Raw genomic sequence first — 17,846 nt, forward strand, 5'->3', positions numbered from 1 at the left:
CCTGGTCATCTCCTCTACCGGGAACATATGTGGTATCCGTATAATCGTCATCATAATCCTCCTGGCCAGCTGCGCTTTCCTCAGACACCTCCTCAAGTGCACCAACTTCAGGTGGTCCACCATCATCCCCATCCACACACGTTACGTCCATACTATCGCCACCTAACTCAGACGTATGAGGTGGTGTACCTGCGCCTTCTTGTTGTTGTTGCAGTAGTGGCTGGGAATCAGTGATTTCACCACCACCACCAAATAACTCCTGCGAAGTGTCAAATGCAGCGGATGTGGTGCTTGTTGTAGCGCTGGTGGCTGCGGGAGATGAGGTGTTCTGTGTTAAATACTCAATCACCTCCTCACGATTTTGGGAAGTGATGGCACGTGCCTTCTTCTGAGCACTGTATTTTGGGGCAGGTCCGCATGAAATCACAGCAACACCACCTCGCACAGCCACAGACCTGCCGGTGCCTGGTGGCCTTCCTCTGGGTCTGCCTCTACCTCTTCCTCTACCTGGTTTGTCCATTTTGTCCATCTCGGGGGTATGCTAGCTATATGCAGTGAGGTGGGTTCTCACTCAACACAACAGGTAGTTAGATGCAGTGAGGTGGCCAGGTGGGTTCACACTCAACACAACAGGTAGTTAGATGCAGTGAGCTGGGTTCACTCAACAGTAAAGGTACTCAAGATGCAGTGAGGTGGGTTCTCACTCAACACAACAGGTAGTTAGATGCAGTGAGGTGGCCAGGTGGGTTCACACTCAACACAACAGGTAATTAGATGCAGTGAGCTGGGTTCACTCAACACAAGGCTAGGTATATGCAGTGATGAGGTGGGTTAAGTAAACACAACAGGTACTGGGTAGTTAGATGCAGTGAGCTGGGTTCACTCAACAGTAAAGGTACTTAAGATGCAGTGAGGTGGGTTCTCACTCAACACAACAGGTAGTTAGATGCAGTGAGGTGGCCAGGTGGGTTCACACTCAACACAACAGGTAGTTAGATGCAGTGAGCTGGGTTCACTCAACAGTAAAGGTACTCAAGATGCAGTGAGGTGGGTTCTCACTCAACACAACAGGTAGTTAGATGCAGTGAGGTGGCCAGGTGGGTTCACACTCAACACAACAGGTAATTAGATGCAGTGAGCTGGGTTCACTCAACACAAGGCTAGGTATATGCAGTGATGAGGTGGGTTAAGTAAACACAACAGGTACTGGGTAGTTAGATGCAGTGAGCTGGGTTCACTCAACAGTAAAGGTACTTAAGATGCAGTGAGGTGGGTTCTCACTCAACACAACAGGTAGTTAGATGCAGTGAGGTGGCCAGGTGGGTTCACACTCAACACAACAGGTAGTTAGATGCAGTGAGCTGGGTTCACTCAACAGTAAAGGTACTCAAGATGCAGTGAGGTGGGTTCTCACTCAACACAACAGGTAGTTAGATGCAGTGAGGTGGCCAGGTGGGTTCACACTCAACACAACAGGTAATTAGATGCAGTGAGCTGGGTTCACTCAACACAAGGCTAGGTATATGCAGTGATGAGGTGGGTTAAGTAAACACAACAGGTACTGGGTAGTTAGATGCAGTGAGCTGGGTTCACTCAACAGTAAAGGTACTTAAGATGCAGTGAGGTGGGTTCTCACTCAACACAACAGGTAGTTAGATGCAGTGAGGTGGCCAGGTGGGTTCACACTCAACACAACAGGTAATTAGATGCAGTGAGCTGGGTTCACTCAACACAAGGCTAGGTATATGCAGTGATGAGGTGGGTTAAGTAAACACAACAGGTACTGGGTAGTTAGATGCAGTGAGCTGGGTTCACTCAACAGTAAAGGTACATAAGATGCAGTGAGGTGGGTTCTCACTCAACACAACAGGTAGTTAGATGCAGTGAGGTGGCCAGGTGGGTTCACACTCAACACAACAGGTAATTAGATGCAGTGAGCTGGGTTCACTCAACACAAGGCTAGGTATATGCAGTGATGAGGTGGGTTAAGTAAACACAACAGGTACTGGGTAGTTAGATGCAGTGAGCTGGGTTCACTGAACACTATACAGTAAAGGTACTTAAGATGCAGTGAGGTGGGTTCTCACTCAACACAACAGGTAGTTAGATGCAGTGAGGTGACCAGGTGGGTTCACACTCAACACAACAGGTAGTTAGATTCAGTGAGCTGGGTTCACTCAACAGTAAAGGTACTTAAGATGCAGTGAGGTGGGTTCTCACTCAACACAACAGGTAGTTAGATGCAGTGAGGTGGCCGGGTGGGTTCACACTCAACACAACAGGTAGTTAGATGCAGTGAGGTGGCCAGGTGGGCTCACGCTCAACACAACAGGTAGTTAGATGCAGTGAGCTGGGTTCACTCAACACAAAGCTAGGTATATGCAGTGATGAGGTGGGTTAAGTAAACACAACAGGTACTGGGGTATATGCAGTACTGGGTAGTACAATGTGCAGCTCCCTGTCACACACACAGGCAGTCAGTCACTGAATGTGCTGGGCTGCTGGCAGTGGCACACACACTATCAATTAGCAAGGCTGTGCATGCAACAAAAGTGTCAGGAAAAAAAATGTACAGGTTGAGCTCTGAAAAGAGCTGTTGCTGGGTGCTTTAAAAGCAATATTAATCAGTCAGGAACAAGCAAAGCAGCCTAGAACCTAACTAATCTGTCCCTAAGAGAAAAAGTCTGCAGCAGCTGTCCCTTTCCTCTCTCTAGCAGGCACACGAGTGACTGTAATGGCCGCCGGAGGCTGCCTTATATAAGGGGGGGTGGGGCTCCAGGGCTTACTGTAGCCTGAATGGCTACAATGTGCCTGCTGATTGTGATGCAGAGGGTCAAAGTTGACCCTCATAGTGCATTATGGGGCGAATCGAACTTCCGGAAAAGTTCGCCTGACGCAGGCGAACGCGAACCCCCAATGTTCGCCTGGAACCGTTCGCCGGCGAACCGTTCGGTACACCTCTAGCAGGCACCTGAGCAGGTGCTGAGTCACTCACAGGAAGTCAACCGATGATGTCACAATGCCCTGGGCCCAGGCAGCGATATAAGGGGCTGCAGCCAGGGCTCTGCCTGCCAGTCCGCTGGCAGCTCTCCAGGGGAGGGGTGCTGCTGCAGCTTTTCTTGCTGGGGACATAGTGCAAACATAAAGAAAAGTGGTCCGGTCATGTTTTTTGGGCCCGCAGCAACTGCGCAGCGCAAGTAGAGTTCAGCTAAAGTAATATTACACATTTTTTTTGTTTTTTTTGTGTGTTTTTCCTACTGCTTTTCTTGTCTGTTCTCAGGTTCTGCTAGCCAGGCGATATACAGAGTCCATGAATAAATGACACAGATGCACAAAAAAAAGCAGACACAACTTGTAACAATGTTTTTATTGTGGATTTCAGCTGTATCCTGCACCCAGCAGCAGTAGCAGCACAGACATAGAGCGCACAGCAGGGGGGAACAAACCGCGCTTGCTCCTGGCAAATTCACTTTGCAGAGGGACACTTGATTTCACTCCACTTTGTTAGTCAGCTGGGTATTTGAGTAGTTTGGATCTGTTTTTTAACACCAGTAAGAGAGAGTAGTGCACCGGTCCTGGAGGTACTGCAATACCAGGTCGATGCGCGGAGTGGACAGAGCAAGCTCTTCTTCCATCTCCCTGTTCCAAAAATCCATTTAATATATGGTCCCCAGATAGGGGACGTATCAGATATTAAACTGATAAGAACAGATACTACACTGGATCTTAGCCAAAAGGCCGAGAAGCGATAACCCGATTACTCTCCGCAGCCGCGCCCGCCGACGCGTCTTCGTCTTCTAAATGCAGCAGCGGCGACCAGCACACAACGCAGCACTGCACCGCACAGCCGGCTAACCCCGGCCGGCTACCGGCTGCCAGGGGGGGGCCCCCTTCCCACTGCCTGTGCAGGCCTGCCGGGCCCCCGGGATGGGCGCACCTGTGCTAAACGCAGACGCACGGGCCAGGCTCAGCTGCCGCCTGATTACATTTGCATGGCCCCGCCCACCGCCGGAACAGCCTCCGCTGCCGTGCCTCCACGTCGAAGAGAAAAGTAAAGTAGGCTTCCGGCTACCTGCATTCCGGCAACACGCTAGGAGAGAGTGTGGAGGGCAAGAGGAAGTCAAGTCTCTGGTTGAAAACACAGTGCGTCTTTCTTCATTCATCCTCTTTCCTCTTCATCTCTCTGTCTGGACGTGCGCGGTGTGCCACAAGAGGGAGACACAGGCCGTGGAGTGGAGAGCCTACACAGGAGATGCCTTCCTAGCCTGCAACACACTCTCACAGCCTGGCACTGATGCAGGCACCTGAGCAGGTGCTGAGTCACTCACAGGAAGTCAACCGATGATGTCACAATGCCCTGGGCCCAGGCAGCTATATAAGGGGCTGCAGCCAGAGCTCTGCCTGCCAGTCCGCTGGCAGCTCTCCAGGGGAGGGGTGCTGCTGCAGCTTTTCTTGCTGGGGACATAGTGCAAACATAAAGAAAAGTGGTCCGGTCATGTTTTTTGGGCCCGCAGCAACTGCGCAGCGCAAGTAGAGTTCAGCTAAAGTAATATTACACATTTTTTTTGTTTTTTTTGTGTGTTTTTCCTACTGCTTTTCTTGTCTGTTCTCAGGTTCTGCTAGCCAGGCGATATACAGAGTCCATGAATAAATGACACAGATGCACAAAAAAAAGCAGACACAACTTGTAACAATGTTTTTATTGTGGATTTCAGCTGTATCCTGCACCCAGCAGCAGTAGCAGCACAGACATAGAGCGCACAGCAGGGGGGAACAAACCGCGCTTGCTCCTGGCAAATTCACTTTGCAGAGGGACACTTGATTTCACTCCACTTTGTTAGTCAGCTGGGTATTTGAGTAGTTTGGATCTGTTTTTTAACACCAGTAAGAGAGAGTAGTGCACCGGTCCTGGAGGTACTGCAATACCAGGTCGATGCGCGGAGTGGACAGAGCAAGCTCTTCTTCCATCTCCCTGTTCCAAAAATCCATTTAATATATGGTCCCCAGATAGGGGACGTATCAGATATTAAACTGATAAGAACAGATACTACACTGGATCTTAGCCAAAAGGCCGAGAAGCGATAACCAGATTACTCTCCGCAGCCGCGCCCGCCGACGCGTCTTCGTCTTCTAAATGCAGCAGCGGCGACCAGCACACAACCCAGCACTGCACCGCACAGCCGGCTAACCCCGGCCGGCTACCGGCTGCCAGGGGGGGGCCCCCTTCCCACTGCCTGTGCAGGCCTGCCGGGCCCCCGGGATGGGCGCACCTGTGCTAAACGCAGACGCACGGGCCAGGCTCAGCTGCCGCCTGATTACATTTGCATGGCCCCGCCCACCGCCGGAACAGCCTCCGCTGCCGTGCCTCCACGTCGAAGAGAAAAGTAAAGTAGGCTTCCGGCTACCTGCATTCCGGCAACACGCTAGGAGAGAGTGTGGAGGGCAAGAGGAAGTCAAGTCTCTGGTTGAAAACACAGTGCGTCTTTCTTCATTCATCCTCTTTCCTCTTCATCTCTCTGTCTGGACGTGCGCGGTGTGCCACAAGAGGGAGACACAGGCTGTGGAGTGGAGAGCCTACACAGGAGATGCCTTCCTAGCCTGCAACACACTCTCACAGCCTGGCACTGATGCAGGCACCTGAGCAGGTGCTGAGTCACTCACAGGAAGTCAACCGATGATGTCACAATGCCCTGGGCCCAGGCAGCTATATAAGGGGCTGCAGCCAGGGCTCTGCCTGCCAGTCCGCTGGCAGCTCTCCAGGGGAGGGGTGCTGCTGCAGCTTTTCTTGCTGGGGACATAGTGCAAACATAAAGAAAAGTGGTCCGGTCATGTTTTTTGGGCCCGCAGCAACTGCGCAGCGCAAGTAGAGTTCAGCTAAAGTAATATTACAATTTTTTTTTGTTTTTTTTGTGTGTTTTTCCTACTGCTTTTCTTGTCTGTTCTCAGGTTCTGCTAGCCAGGCGATATACAGAGTCCATGAATAAATGACACAGATGCACAAAAAAAAGCAGACACAACTTGTAACAATGTTTTTATTGTGGATTTCAGCTGTATCCTGCACCCAGCAGCAGTAGCAGCACAGACATAGAGCGCACAGCAGGGGGGAACAAACCGCGCTTGCTCCTGGCAAATTCACTTTGCAGAGGGACACTTGATTTCACTCCACTTTGTTAGTCAGCTGGGTATTTGAGTAGTTTGGATCTGTTTTTTAACACCAGTAAGAGAGAGTAGTGCACCGGTCCTGGAGGTACTGCAATACCAGGTCGATGCGCGGAGTGGACAGAGCAAGCTCTTCTTCCATCTCCCTGTTCCAAAAATCCATTTAATATATGGTCCCCAGATAGGGGACGTATCAGATATTAAACTGATAAGAACAGATACTACACTGGATCTTAGCCAAAAGGCCGAGAAGCGATAACCCGATTACTCTCCGCAGCCGCGCCCGCCGACGCGTCTTCGTCTTCTAAATGCAGCAGCGGCGACCAGCACACAACCCAGCACTGCACCGCACAGCCGGCTAACCCCGGCCGGCTACCGGCTGCCAGGGGGGGGCCCCCTTCCCACTGCCTGTGCAGGCCTGCCGGGCCCCCGGGATGGGCGCACCTGTGCTAAACGCAGACGCACGGGCCAGGCTCAGCTGCCGCCTGATTACATTTGCATGGCCCCGCCCACCGCCGGAACAGCCTCCGCTGCCGTGCCTCCACGTCGAAGAGAAAAGTAAAGTAGGCTTCCGGCTACCTGCATTCCGGCAACACGCTAGGAGAGAGTGTGGAGGGCAAGAGGAAGTCAAGTCTCTGGTTGAAAACACAGTGCGTCTTTCTTCATTCATCCTCTTTCCTCTTCATCTCTCTGTCTGGACGTGCGCGGTGTGCCACAAGAGGGAGACACAGGCCGTGGAGTGGAGAGCCTACACAGGAGATGCCTTCCTAGCCTGCAACACACTCTCACAGCCTGGCACTGATGCAGGCACCTGAGCAGGTGCTGAGTCACTCACAGGAAGTCAACCGATGATGTCACAGTGCCCTGGGCCCAGGCAGCTATATAAGGGGCTGCAGCCACGGCTCTGCCTGCCAGTCCGCTGGCAGCTCTCCAGGGGAGGGGTGCTGCTGCAGCTTTTCTTGCTGGGGACATAGTGCAAACATAAAGAAAAGTGGTCCGGTCATGTTTTTTGGGCCCGCAGCAACTGCGCAGCGCAAGTAGAGTTCAGCTAAAGTAATATTACAATTTTTTTTTGTTTTTTTTGTGTGTTTTTCCTACTGCTTTTCTTGTCTGTTCTCAGGTTCTGCTAGCCAGGCGATATACAGAGTCCATGAATAAATGACACAGATGCACAAAAAAAAGCAGACAACTTGTAACAATGTTTTTATTGTGGATTTCAGCTGTATCCTGCACCCAGCAGCAGTAGCAGCACAGACATAGAGCGCACAGCAGGGGGGAACAAACCGCGCTTGCTCCTGGCAAATTCACTTTGCAGAGGGACACTTGATTTCACTCCACTTTGTTAGTCAGCTGGGTATTTGAGTAGTTTGGATCTGTTTTTTAACACCAGTAAGAGAGAGTAGTGCACCGGTCCTGGAGGTACTGCAATACCAGGTCGATGCGCGGAGTGGACAGAGCAAGCTCTTCTTCCATCTCCCTGTTCCAAAAATCCATTTAATATATGGTCCCCAGATAGGGGACGTATCAGATATTAAACTGATAAGAAGAACAGATACTACACTGGATCTTAGCCAAAAGGCCGAGAAGCGATAACCCGATTACTCTCCGCAGCCGCGCCCGCCGACGCGTCTTCGTCTTCTAAATGCAGCAGCGGCGACCAGCACACAACCCAGCACTGCACCGCACAGCCGGCTAACCCCGGCCGGCTACCGGCTGCCAGGGGGGGGCCCCCTTCCCACTGCCTGTGCAGGCCTGCCGGGCCCCCGGGATGGGCGCACCTGTGCTAAACGCAGACGCACGGTAGCTGCCGCCTGATTACATTTGCATGGCCCCGCCCACCGCCGGAACAGCCTCCGCTGCCGTGCCTCCACGTCGAAGAGAAAAGTAAAGTAGGCTTCCGGCTACCTGCATTCCGGCAACACGCTAGGAGAGAGTGTGGAGGGCAAGAGGAAGTCAAGTCTCTGGTTGAAAACACAGTGCGTCTTTCTTCATTCATCCTCTTTCCTCTTCATCTCTCTGTCTGGACGTGCGCGGTGTGCCACAAGAGGGAGACACAGGCCGTGGAGTGGAGAGCCTACACAGGAGATGCCTTCCTAGCCTGCAACACACTCTCACAGCCTGGCACTGATGCAGGCACCTGAGCAGGTGCTGAGTCACTCACAGGAAGTCAACCGATGATGTCACAATGCCCTGGGCCCAGGCAGCTATATAAGGGGCTGCAGCCAGGGCTCTGCCTGCCAGTCCGCTGGCAGCTCTCCAGGGGAGGGGTGCTGCTGCAGCTTTTCTTGCTGGGGACATAGTGCAAACATAAAGAAAAGTGGTCCGGTCATGTTTTTTGGGCCCGCAGCAACTGCGCAGCGCAAGTAGAGTTCAGCTAAAGTAATATTACAATTTTTTTTTGTTTTTTTTGTGTGTTTTTCCTACTGCTTTTCTTGTCTGTTCTCAGGTTCTGCTAGCCAGGCGATATACAGAGTCCATGAATAAATGACACAGATGCACAAAAAAAAGCAGACAACTTGTAACAATGTTTTTATTGTGGATTTCAGCTGTATCCTGCACCCAGCAGCAGTAGCAGCACAGACATAGAGCGCACAGCAGGGGGGAACAAACCGCGCTTGCTCCTGGCAAATTCACTTTGCAGAGGGACACTTGATTTCACTCCACTTTGTTAGTCAGCTGGGTATTTGAGTAGTTTGGATCTGTTTTTTAACACCAGTAAGAGAGAGTAGTGCACCGGTCCTGGAGGTACTGCAATACCAGGTCGATGCGCGGAGTGGACAGAGCAAGCTCTTCTTCCATCTCCCTGTTCCAAAAATCCATTTAATATATGGTCCCCAGATAGGGGACGTATCAGATATTAAACTGATAAGAACAGATACTACACTGGATCTTAGCCAAAAGGCCGAGAAGCGATAACCCGATTACTCTCCGCAGCCGCGCCCGCCGACGCGTCTTCGTCTTCTAAATGCAGCAGCGGCGACCAGCACACAACCCAGCACTGCACCGCACAGCCGGCTAACCCCGGCCGGCTACCGGCTGCCAGGGGGGGGCCCCCTTCCCACTGCCTGTGCAGGCCTGCCTGGCCCCCGGGATGGGCGCACCTGTGCTAAACGCAGACGCACGGGCCAGGCTCAGCTGCCGCCTGATTACATTTGCATGGCCCCGCCCACCGCCGGAACAGCCGTCACCCCTCCGCTGCCGTGCCTCCACGTCGAAGAGAAAAGTAAAGTAGGCTTCCGGCTACCTGCATTCCGGCAACACGCTAGGAGAGAGTGTGGAGGGCAAGAGGAAGTCAAGTCTCTGGTTGAAAACACAGTGCGTCTTTCTTCATTCATCCTCTTTCCTCTTCATCTCTCTGTCTGGACGTGCGCGGTGTGCCACAAGAGGGAGACACAGGCCGTGGAGTGGAGAGCCTACACAGGAGATGCCTTCCTAGCCTGCAACACACTCTCACAGCCTGGCACTGATGCAGGCACCTGAGCAGGTGCTGAGTCACTCACAGGAAGTCAACCGATGATGTCACAATGCCCTGGGCCCAGGCAGCTATATAAGGGGCTGCAGCCAGAGCTCTGCCTGCCAGTCCGCTGGCAGCTCTCCAGGGGAGGGGTGCTGCTGCAGCTTTTCTTGCTGGGGACATAGTGCAAACATAAAGAAAAGTGGTCCGGTCATGTTTTTTGGGCCCGCAGCAACTGCGCAGCGCAAGTAGAGTTCAGCTAAAGTAATATTACAATTTTTTTTTGTTTTTTTTGTGTGTTTTTCCTACTGCTTTTCTTGTCTGTTCTCAGGTTCTGCTAGCCAGGCGATATACAGAGTCCATGAATAAATGACACAGATGCACAAAAAAAAGCAGACACAACTTGTAACAATGTTTTTATTGTGGATTTCAGCTGTATCCTGCACCCAGCAGCAGTAGCAGCACAGACATAGAGCGCACAGCAGGGGGGAACAAACCGCGCTTGCTCCTGGCAAATTCACTTTGCAGAGGGACACTTGATTTCACTCCACTTTGTTAGTCAGCTGGGTATTTGAGTAGTTTGGATCTGTTTTTTAACACCAGTAAGAGAGAGTAGTGCACCGGTCCTGGAGGTACTGCAATACCAGGTCGATGCGCGGAGTGGACAGAGCAAGCTCTTCTTCCATCTCCCTGTTCCAAAAATCCATTTAATATATGGTCCCCAGATAGGGGACGTATCAGATATTAAACTGATAAGAACAGATACTACACTGGATCTTAGCCAAAAGGCCGAGAAGCGATAACCCGATTACTCTCCGCAGCCGCGCCCGCCGACGCGTCTTCGTCTTCTAAATGCAGCAGCGGCGACCAGCACACAACCCAGCACTGCACCGCACAGCCGGCTAACCCCGGCCGGCTACCGGCTGCCAGGGGGGCCCCCTTCCCACTGCCTGTGCAGGCCTGCCGGGCCCCCGGGATGGGCGCACCTGTGCTAAACGCAGACGCACGGGCCAGGCTCAGCTGCCGCCTGATTACATTTGCATGGCCCCGCCCACCGCCGGAACAGCCTCCGCTGCCGTGCCTCCACGTCGAAGAGAAAAGTAAAGTAGGCTTCCGGCTACCTGCATTCCGGCAACACGCTAGGAGAGAGTGTGGAGGGCAAGAGGAAGTCAAGTCTCTGGTTGAAAACACAGTGCGTCTTTCTTCATTCATCCTCTTTCCTCTTCATCTCTCTGTCTGGACGTGCGCGGTGTGCCACAAGAGAGAGACACAGGCCGTGGAGTGGAGAGCCTACACAGGAGATGCCTTCCTAGCCTGCAACACACTCTCACAGCCTGGCACTGATGCAGGCACCTGAGCAGGTGCTGAGTCACTCACAGGAAGTCAACCGATGATGTCACAATGCCCTGGGCCCAGGCAGCTATATAAGGGGCTGCAGCCAGGGCTCTGCCTGCCAGTCCGCTGGCAGCTCTCCAGGGGAGGGGTGCTGCTGCAGCTTTTCTTGCTGGGGACATAGTGCAAACATAAAGAAAAGTGGTCCGGTCATGTTTTTTGGGCCCGCAGCAACTGCGCAGCGCAAGTAGAGTTCAGCTAAAGTAATATTACACATTTTTTTTTGTTTTTTTTGTGTGTTTTTCCTACTGCTTTTCTTGTCTGTTCTCAGGTTCTGCTAGCCAGGCGATATACAGAGTCCATGAATAAATGACACAGATGCACAAAAAAAAGCAGACACAACTTGTAACAATGTTTTTATTGTGGATTTCAGCTGTATCCTGCACCCAGCAGCAGTAGCAGCACAGACATAGAGCGCACAGCAGGGGGGAACAAACCGCGCTTGCTCCTGGCAAATTCACTTTGCAGAGGGACACTTGATTTCACTCCACTTTGTTAGTCAGCTGGGTATTTGAGTAGTTTGGATCTGTTTTTTAACACCAGTAAGAGAGAGTAGTGCACCGGTCCTGGAGGTACTGCAATACCAGGTCGATGCGCGGAGTGGACAGAGCAAGCTCTTCTTCCATCTCCCTGTTCCAAAAATCCATTTAATATATGGTCCCCAGATAGGGGACGTATCAGATATTAAACTGATAAGAACAGATACTACACTGGATCTTAGCCAAAAGGCCGAGAAGCGATAACCCGATTACTCTCCGCAGCCGCGCCCGCCGACGCGTCTTCGTCTTCTAAATGCAGCAGCGGCGACCAGCACACAACCCAGCACTGCACCGCACAGCCGGCTAACCCCGGCCGGCTACCGGCTGCCAGGGGGGGGCCCCCTTCCCACTGCCTGTGCAGGCCTGCCGGGCCCCCGGGATGGGCGCACCTGTGCTAAACGCAGACGCACGGGCCAGGCTCAGCTGCCGCCTGATTACATTTGCATGGCCCCGCCCACCGCCGGAACAGCCTCCGCTGCCGTGCCTCCACGTCGAAGAGAAAAGTAAAGTAGGCTTCCGGCTACCTGCATTCCGGCAACACGCTAGGAGAGAGTGTGGAGGGCAAGAGGAAGTCAAGTCTCTGGTTGAAAACACAGTGCGTCTTTCTTCATTCATCCTCTTTCCTCTTCATCTCTCTGTCTGGACGTGCGCGGTGTGCCACAAGAGGGAGACACAGGCCGTGGAGTGGAGAGCCTACACAGGAGATGCCTTCCTAGCCTGCAACACACTCTCACAGCCTGGCACTGATGCAGGCACCTGAGCAGGTGCTGAGTCACTCACAGGAAGTCAACCGATGATGTCACAGTGCCCTGGGCCCAGGCAGCTATATAAGGGGCTGCAGCCAGGGCTCTGCCTGCCAGTCCGCTGGCAGCTCTCCAGGGGAGGGGTGCTGCTGCAGCTTTTCTTGCTGGGGACATAGTGCAAACATAAAGAAAAGTGGTCCGGTCATGTTTTTTGGGCCCGCAGCAACTGCGCAGCGCAAGTAGAGTTCAGCTAAAGTAATATTACACATTTTTTTTTGTTTTTTTTGTGTGTTTTTCCTACTGCTTTTCTTGTCTGTTCTCAGGTTCTGCTAGCCAGGCGATATACAGAGTCCATGAATAAATGACACAGATGCACAAAAAAAAGCAGACACAACTTGTAACAATGTTTTTATTGTGGATTTCAGCTGTATCCTGCACCCAGCAGCAGTAGCAGCACAGACATAGAGCGCACAGCAGGGGGGAACAAACCGCGCTTGCTCCTGGCAAATTCACTTTGCAGAGGGACACTTGATTTCACTCCACTTTGTTAGTCAGCTGGGTATTTGAGTAGTTTGGATCTGTTTTTTAACACCAGTAAGAGAGAGTAGTGCACCGGTCCTGGAGGTACTGCAATACCAGGTCGATGCGCGGAGTGGACAGAGCAAGCTCTTCTTCCATCTCCCTGTTCCAAAAATCCATTTAATATATGGTCCCCAGATAGGGGACGTATCAGATATTAAACTGATAAGAACAGATACTACACTGGATCTTAGCCAAAAGGCCGAGAAGCGATAACCCGATTACTCTCCGCAGCCGCGCCCGCCGACGCGTCTTCGTCTTCTAAATGCAGCAGCGGCGACCAGCACACAACCCAGCACTGCACCGCACAGCCGGCTAACCCCGGCCGGCTACCGGCTGCCAGGGGGGGGCCCCCTTCCCACTGCCTGTGCAGGCCTGCCGGGCCCCCGGGATGGGCGCACCTGTGCTAAACGCAGACGCACGGGCCAGGCTCAGCTGCCGCCTGATTACATTTGCATGGCCCCGCCCACCGCCGGAACAGCCTCCGCTGCCGTGCCTCCACGTCGAAGAGAAAAGTAAAGTAGGCTTCCGGCTACCTGCATTCCGGCAACACGCTAGGAGAGAGTGTGGAGGGCAAGAGGAAGTCAAGTCTCTGGTTGAAAACACAGTGCGTCTTTCTTCATTCATCCTCTTTCCTCTTCATCTCTCTGTCTGGACGTGCGCGGTGTGCCACAAGAGGGAGACACAGGCCGTGGAGTGGAGAGCCTACACAGGAGATGCCTTCCTAGCCTGCAACACACTCTCACAGCCTGGCACTGATGCAGGCACCTGAGCAGGTGCTGAGTCACTCACAGGAAGTCAACCGATGATGTCACAATGCCCTGGGCCCAGGCAGCTATATAAGGGGCTGCAGCCAGGGCTCTGCCTGCCAGTCCGCTGGCAGCTCTCCAGGGGAGGGGTGCTGCTGCAGCTTTTCTTGCTGGGGACATAGTGCAAACATAAAGAAAAGTGGTCCGGTCATGTTTTTTGGGCCCGCAGCAACTGCGCAGCGCAAGTAGAGTTCAGCTAAAGTAATATTACACATTTTTTTTTGTTTTTTTTGTGTGTTTTTCCTACTGCTTTTCTTGTCTGTTCTCAGGTTCTGCTAGCCAGGCGATATACAGAGTCCATGAATAAATGACACAGATGCACAAAAAAAAGCAGACACAACTTGTAACAATGTTTTTATTGTGGATTTCAGCTGTATCCTGCACCCAGCAGCAGTAGCAGCACAGACATAGAGCGCACAGCAGGGGGGAACAAACCGCGCTTGCTCCTGGCAAATTCACTTTGCAGAGGGACACTTGATTTCACTCCACTTTGTTAGTCAGCTGGGTATTTGAGTAGTTTGGATCTGTTTTTTAACACCAGTAAGAGAGAGTAGTGCACCGGTCCTGGAGGTACTGCAATACCAGGTCGATGCGCGGAGTGGACAGAGCAAGCTCTTCTTCCATCTCCCTGTTCCAAAAATCCATTTAATATATGGTCCCCAGATAGGGGACGTATCAGATATTAAACTGATAAGAACAGATACTACACTGGATCTTAGCCAAAAGGCCGAGAAGCGATAACCCGATTACTCTCCGCAGCCGCGCCCGCCGACGCGTCTTCGTCTTCTAAATGCAGCAGCGGCGACCAGCACACAACCCAGCACTGCACCGCACAGCCGGCTAACCCCGGCCGGCTACCGGCTGCCAGGGGGGGGCCCCCTTCCCACTGCCTGTGCAGGCCTGCCGGGCCCCCGGGATGGGCGCACCTGTGCTAAACGCAGACGCACGGGCCAGGCTCAGCTGCCGCCTGATTACATTTGCATGGCCCCGCCCACCGCCGGAACAGCCTCCGCTGCCGTGCCTCCACGGCGAAGAGAAAAGTAAAGTAGGCTTCCGGCTACCTGCATTCCGGCAACACGCTAGGAGAGAGTGTGGAGGGCAAGAGGAAGTCAAGTCTCTGGTTGAAAACACAGTGCGTCTTTCTTCATTCATCCTCTTTCCTCTTCATCTCTCTGTCTGGACGTGCGCGGTGTGCCACAAGAGGGAGACACAGGCCGTGGAGTGGAGAGCCTACACAGGAGATGCCTTCCTAGCCTGCAACACACTCTCACAGCCTGGCACTGATGCAGGCACCTGAGCAGGTGCTGAGTCACTCACAGGAAGTCAACCGATGATGTCACAGTGCCCTGGGCCCAGGCAGCTATATAAGGGGCTGCAGCCAGGGCTCTGCCTGCCAGTCCGCTGGCAGCTCTCCAGGGGAGGGGTGCTGCTGCAGCTTTTCTTGCTGGGGACATAGTGCAAACATAAAGAAAAGTGGTCCGGTCATGTTTTTTGGGCCCGCAGCAACTGCGCAGCGCAAGTAGAGTTCAGCTAAAGTAATATTACACATTTTTTTTTGTTTTTTTTGTGTGTTTTTCCTACTGCTTTTCTTGTCTGTTCTCAGGTTCTGCTAGCCAGGCGATATACAGAGTCCATGAATAAATGACACAGATGCACAAAAAAAAGCAGACACAACTTGTAACAATGTTTTTATTGTGGATTTCAGCTGTATCCTGCACCCAGCAGCAGTAGCAGCACAGACATAGAGCGCACAGCAGGGGGGAACAAACCGCGCTTGCTCCTGGCAAATTCACTTTGCAGAGGGACACTTGATTTCACTCCACTTTGTTAGTCAGCTGGGTATTTGAGTAGTTTGGATCTGTTTTTTAACACCAGTAAGAGAGAGTAGTGCACCGCTCCTGGAGGTACTGCAATACCAGGTCGATGCGCGGAGTGGACAGAGCAAGCTCTTCTTCCATCTCCCTGTTCCAAAAATCCATTTAATATATGGTCCCCAGATAGGGGACGTATCAGATATTAAACTGATAAGAACAGATACTACACTGGATCTTAGCCAAAAGGCCGAGAAGCGATAACCCGATTACTCTCCGCAGCCGCGCCCGCCGACGCGTCTTCGTCTTCTAAATGCAGCAGCGGCGACCAGCACACAACCCAGCACTGCACCGCACAGCCGGCTAACCCCGGCCGGCTACCGGCTGCCAGGGGGGGGCCCCCTTCCCACTGCCTGTGCAGGCCTGCCGGGCCCCCGGGATGGGCGCACCTGTGCTAAACGCAGACGCACGGGCCAGGCTCAGCTGCCGCCTGATTACATTTGCATGGCCCCGCCCACCGCCGGAACAGCCTCCGCTGCCGTGCCTCCACGTCGAAGAGAAAGTAAAGTAGGCTTCCGGCTACCTGCATTCCGGCAACACGCTAGGAGAGAGTGTGGAGGGCAAGAGGAAGTCAAGTCTCTGGTTGAAAACACAGTGCGTCTTTCTTCATTCATCCTCTTTCCTCTTCATCTCTCTGTCTGGACGTGCGCGGTGTGCCACAAGAGGGAGACACAGGCCGTGGAGTGGAGAGCCTACACAGGAGATGCCTTCCTAGCCTGCAACACACTCTCACAGCCTGGCACTGATGCAGGCACCTGAGCAGGTGCTGAGTCACTCACAGGAAGTCAACCGATGATGTCACAATGCCCTGGGCCCAGGCAGCTATATAAGGGGCTGCAGCCAGAGCTCTGCCTGCCAGTCCGCTGGCAGCTCTCCAGGGGAGGGGTGCTGCTGCAGCTTTTCTTGCTGGGGACATAGTGCAAACATAAAGAAAAGTGGTCCGGTCATGTTTTTTGGGCCCGCAGCAACTGCGCAGCGCAAGTAGAGTTCAGCTAAAGTAATATTACAATTTTTTTTTGTTTTTTTTTGTGTGTTTTTCCTACTGCTTTTCTTGTCTGTTCTCAGGTTCTGCTAGCCAGGCGATATACAGAGTCCATGAATAAATGACACAGATGCACAAAAAAAAGCAGACACAACTTGTAACAATGTTTTTATTGTGGATTTCAGCTGTATCCTGCACCCAGCAGCAGTAGCAGCACAGACATAGAGCGCACAGCAGGGGGGAACAAACCGCGCTTGCTCCTGGCAAATTCACTTTGCAGAGGGACACTTGATTTCACTCCACTTTGTTAGTCAGCTGGGTATTTGAGTAGTTTGGATCTGTTTTTTAACACCAGTAAGAGAGAGTAGTGCACCGCTCCTGGAGGTACTGCAATACCAGGTCGATGCGCGGAGTGGACAGAGCAAGCTCTTCTTCCATCTCCCTGTTCCAAAAATCCATTTAATATATGGTCCCCAGATAGGGGACGTATCAGATATTAAACTGATAAGAACAGATACTACACTGGATCTTAGCCAAAAGGCCGAGAAGCGATAACCCGATTACTCTCCGCAGCCGCGCCCGCCGACGCGTCTTCGTCTTCTAAATGCAGCAGCGGCGACCAGCACACAACCCAGCACTGCACCGCACAGCCGGCTAACCCCGGCCGGCTACCGGCTGCCAGGGGGGGGCCCCCTTCCCACTGCCTGTGCAGGCCTGCCGGGCCCCCGGGATGGGCGCACCTGTGCTAAACGCAGACGCACGGGCCAGGCTCAGCTGCCGCCTGATTACATTTGCATGGCCCCGCCCACCGCCGGAACAGCCTCCGCTGCCGTGCCTCCACGTCGAAGAGAAAAGTAAAGTAGGCTTCCGGCTACCTGCATTCCGGCAACACGCTAGGAGAGAGTGTGGAGGGCAAGAGGAAGTCAAGTCTCTGGTTGAAAACACAGTGCGTCTTTCTTCATTCATCCTCTTTCCTCTTCATCTCTCTGTCTGGACGTGCGCGGTGTGCCACAAGAGGGAGACACAGGCTGTGGAGTGGAGAGCCTACACAGGAGATGCCTTCCTAGCCTGCAACACACTCTCACAGCCTGGCACTGATGCAGGCACCTGAGCAGGTGCTGAGTCACTCACAGGAAGTCAACCGATGATGTCACAATGCCCTGGGCCCAGGCAGCTATATAAGGGGCTGCAGCCAGAGCTCTGCCTGCCAGTCCGCTGGCAGCTCTCCAGGGGAGGGGTGCTGCTGCAGCTTTTCTTGCTGGGGACATAGTGCAAACATAAAGAAAAGTGGTCCGGTCATGTTTTTTGGGCCCGCAGC

General features: G+C 52.9%; 11 non-coding genes across 11 annotated transcripts; all 11 read right to left on the bottom strand.

The window, feature by feature from the left end:
- Positions 1 to 3,559: 3,559 nt before the first annotated feature.
- Positions 3,560 to 3,750, bottom strand: LOC137543780 (U2 spliceosomal RNA). The gene has a single exon (XR_011025609.1). It is a non-coding gene; the product is annotated as a U2 spliceosomal RNA (small nuclear RNA).
- A 1,142-nt stretch (positions 3,751 to 4,892) lies between these two features.
- LOC137543781 (U2 spliceosomal RNA) lies at positions 4,893 to 5,083 on the bottom strand. Its single transcript, XR_011025610.1, has one exon. It is a non-coding gene; the product is annotated as a U2 spliceosomal RNA (small nuclear RNA).
- Positions 5,084 to 6,225: 1,142 nt separating this feature from the next.
- LOC137543782 (U2 spliceosomal RNA) lies at positions 6,226 to 6,416 on the bottom strand. Its single transcript, XR_011025611.1, has one exon. It is a non-coding gene; the product is annotated as a U2 spliceosomal RNA (small nuclear RNA).
- A 1,140-nt stretch (positions 6,417 to 7,556) lies between these two features.
- Positions 7,557 to 7,750, bottom strand: LOC137543752 (U2 spliceosomal RNA). The gene has a single exon (XR_011025581.1). It is a non-coding gene; the product is annotated as a U2 spliceosomal RNA (small nuclear RNA).
- Positions 7,751 to 8,882: 1,132 nt separating this feature from the next.
- Positions 8,883 to 9,073, bottom strand: LOC137543783 (U2 spliceosomal RNA). Its single transcript, XR_011025612.1, has one exon. It is a non-coding gene; the product is annotated as a U2 spliceosomal RNA (small nuclear RNA).
- A 1,150-nt stretch (positions 9,074 to 10,223) lies between these two features.
- On the bottom strand, positions 10,224 to 10,414 carry LOC137543784 (U2 spliceosomal RNA). Its single transcript, XR_011025614.1, has one exon. It is a non-coding gene; the product is annotated as a U2 spliceosomal RNA (small nuclear RNA).
- A 1,141-nt stretch (positions 10,415 to 11,555) lies between these two features.
- LOC137543785 (U2 spliceosomal RNA) lies at positions 11,556 to 11,746 on the bottom strand. Its single transcript, XR_011025615.1, has one exon. It is a non-coding gene; the product is annotated as a U2 spliceosomal RNA (small nuclear RNA).
- Positions 11,747 to 12,889: 1,143 nt separating this feature from the next.
- On the bottom strand, positions 12,890 to 13,080 carry LOC137543787 (U2 spliceosomal RNA). Its single transcript, XR_011025617.1, has one exon. It is a non-coding gene; the product is annotated as a U2 spliceosomal RNA (small nuclear RNA).
- Positions 13,081 to 14,223: 1,143 nt separating this feature from the next.
- On the bottom strand, positions 14,224 to 14,414 carry LOC137543788 (U2 spliceosomal RNA). Its single transcript, XR_011025618.1, has one exon. It is a non-coding gene; the product is annotated as a U2 spliceosomal RNA (small nuclear RNA).
- A 1,143-nt stretch (positions 14,415 to 15,557) lies between these two features.
- On the bottom strand, positions 15,558 to 15,748 carry LOC137543763 (U2 spliceosomal RNA). Its single transcript, XR_011025592.1, has one exon. It is a non-coding gene; the product is annotated as a U2 spliceosomal RNA (small nuclear RNA).
- A 1,142-nt stretch (positions 15,749 to 16,890) lies between these two features.
- LOC137543775 (U2 spliceosomal RNA) lies at positions 16,891 to 17,081 on the bottom strand. Its single transcript, XR_011025603.1, has one exon. It is a non-coding gene; the product is annotated as a U2 spliceosomal RNA (small nuclear RNA).
- Between the last annotated feature and the right edge of the window lie 765 nt (positions 17,082 to 17,846).

The sequence above is a fragment of the Hyperolius riggenbachi genome, unplaced genomic scaffold (genome assembly GCF_040937935.1).
Source record: "Hyperolius riggenbachi isolate aHypRig1 unplaced genomic scaffold, aHypRig1.pri scaffold_198, whole genome shotgun sequence".
Taxonomy (NCBI): Eukaryota; Metazoa; Chordata; class Amphibia; order Anura; family Hyperoliidae; genus Hyperolius; species Hyperolius riggenbachi.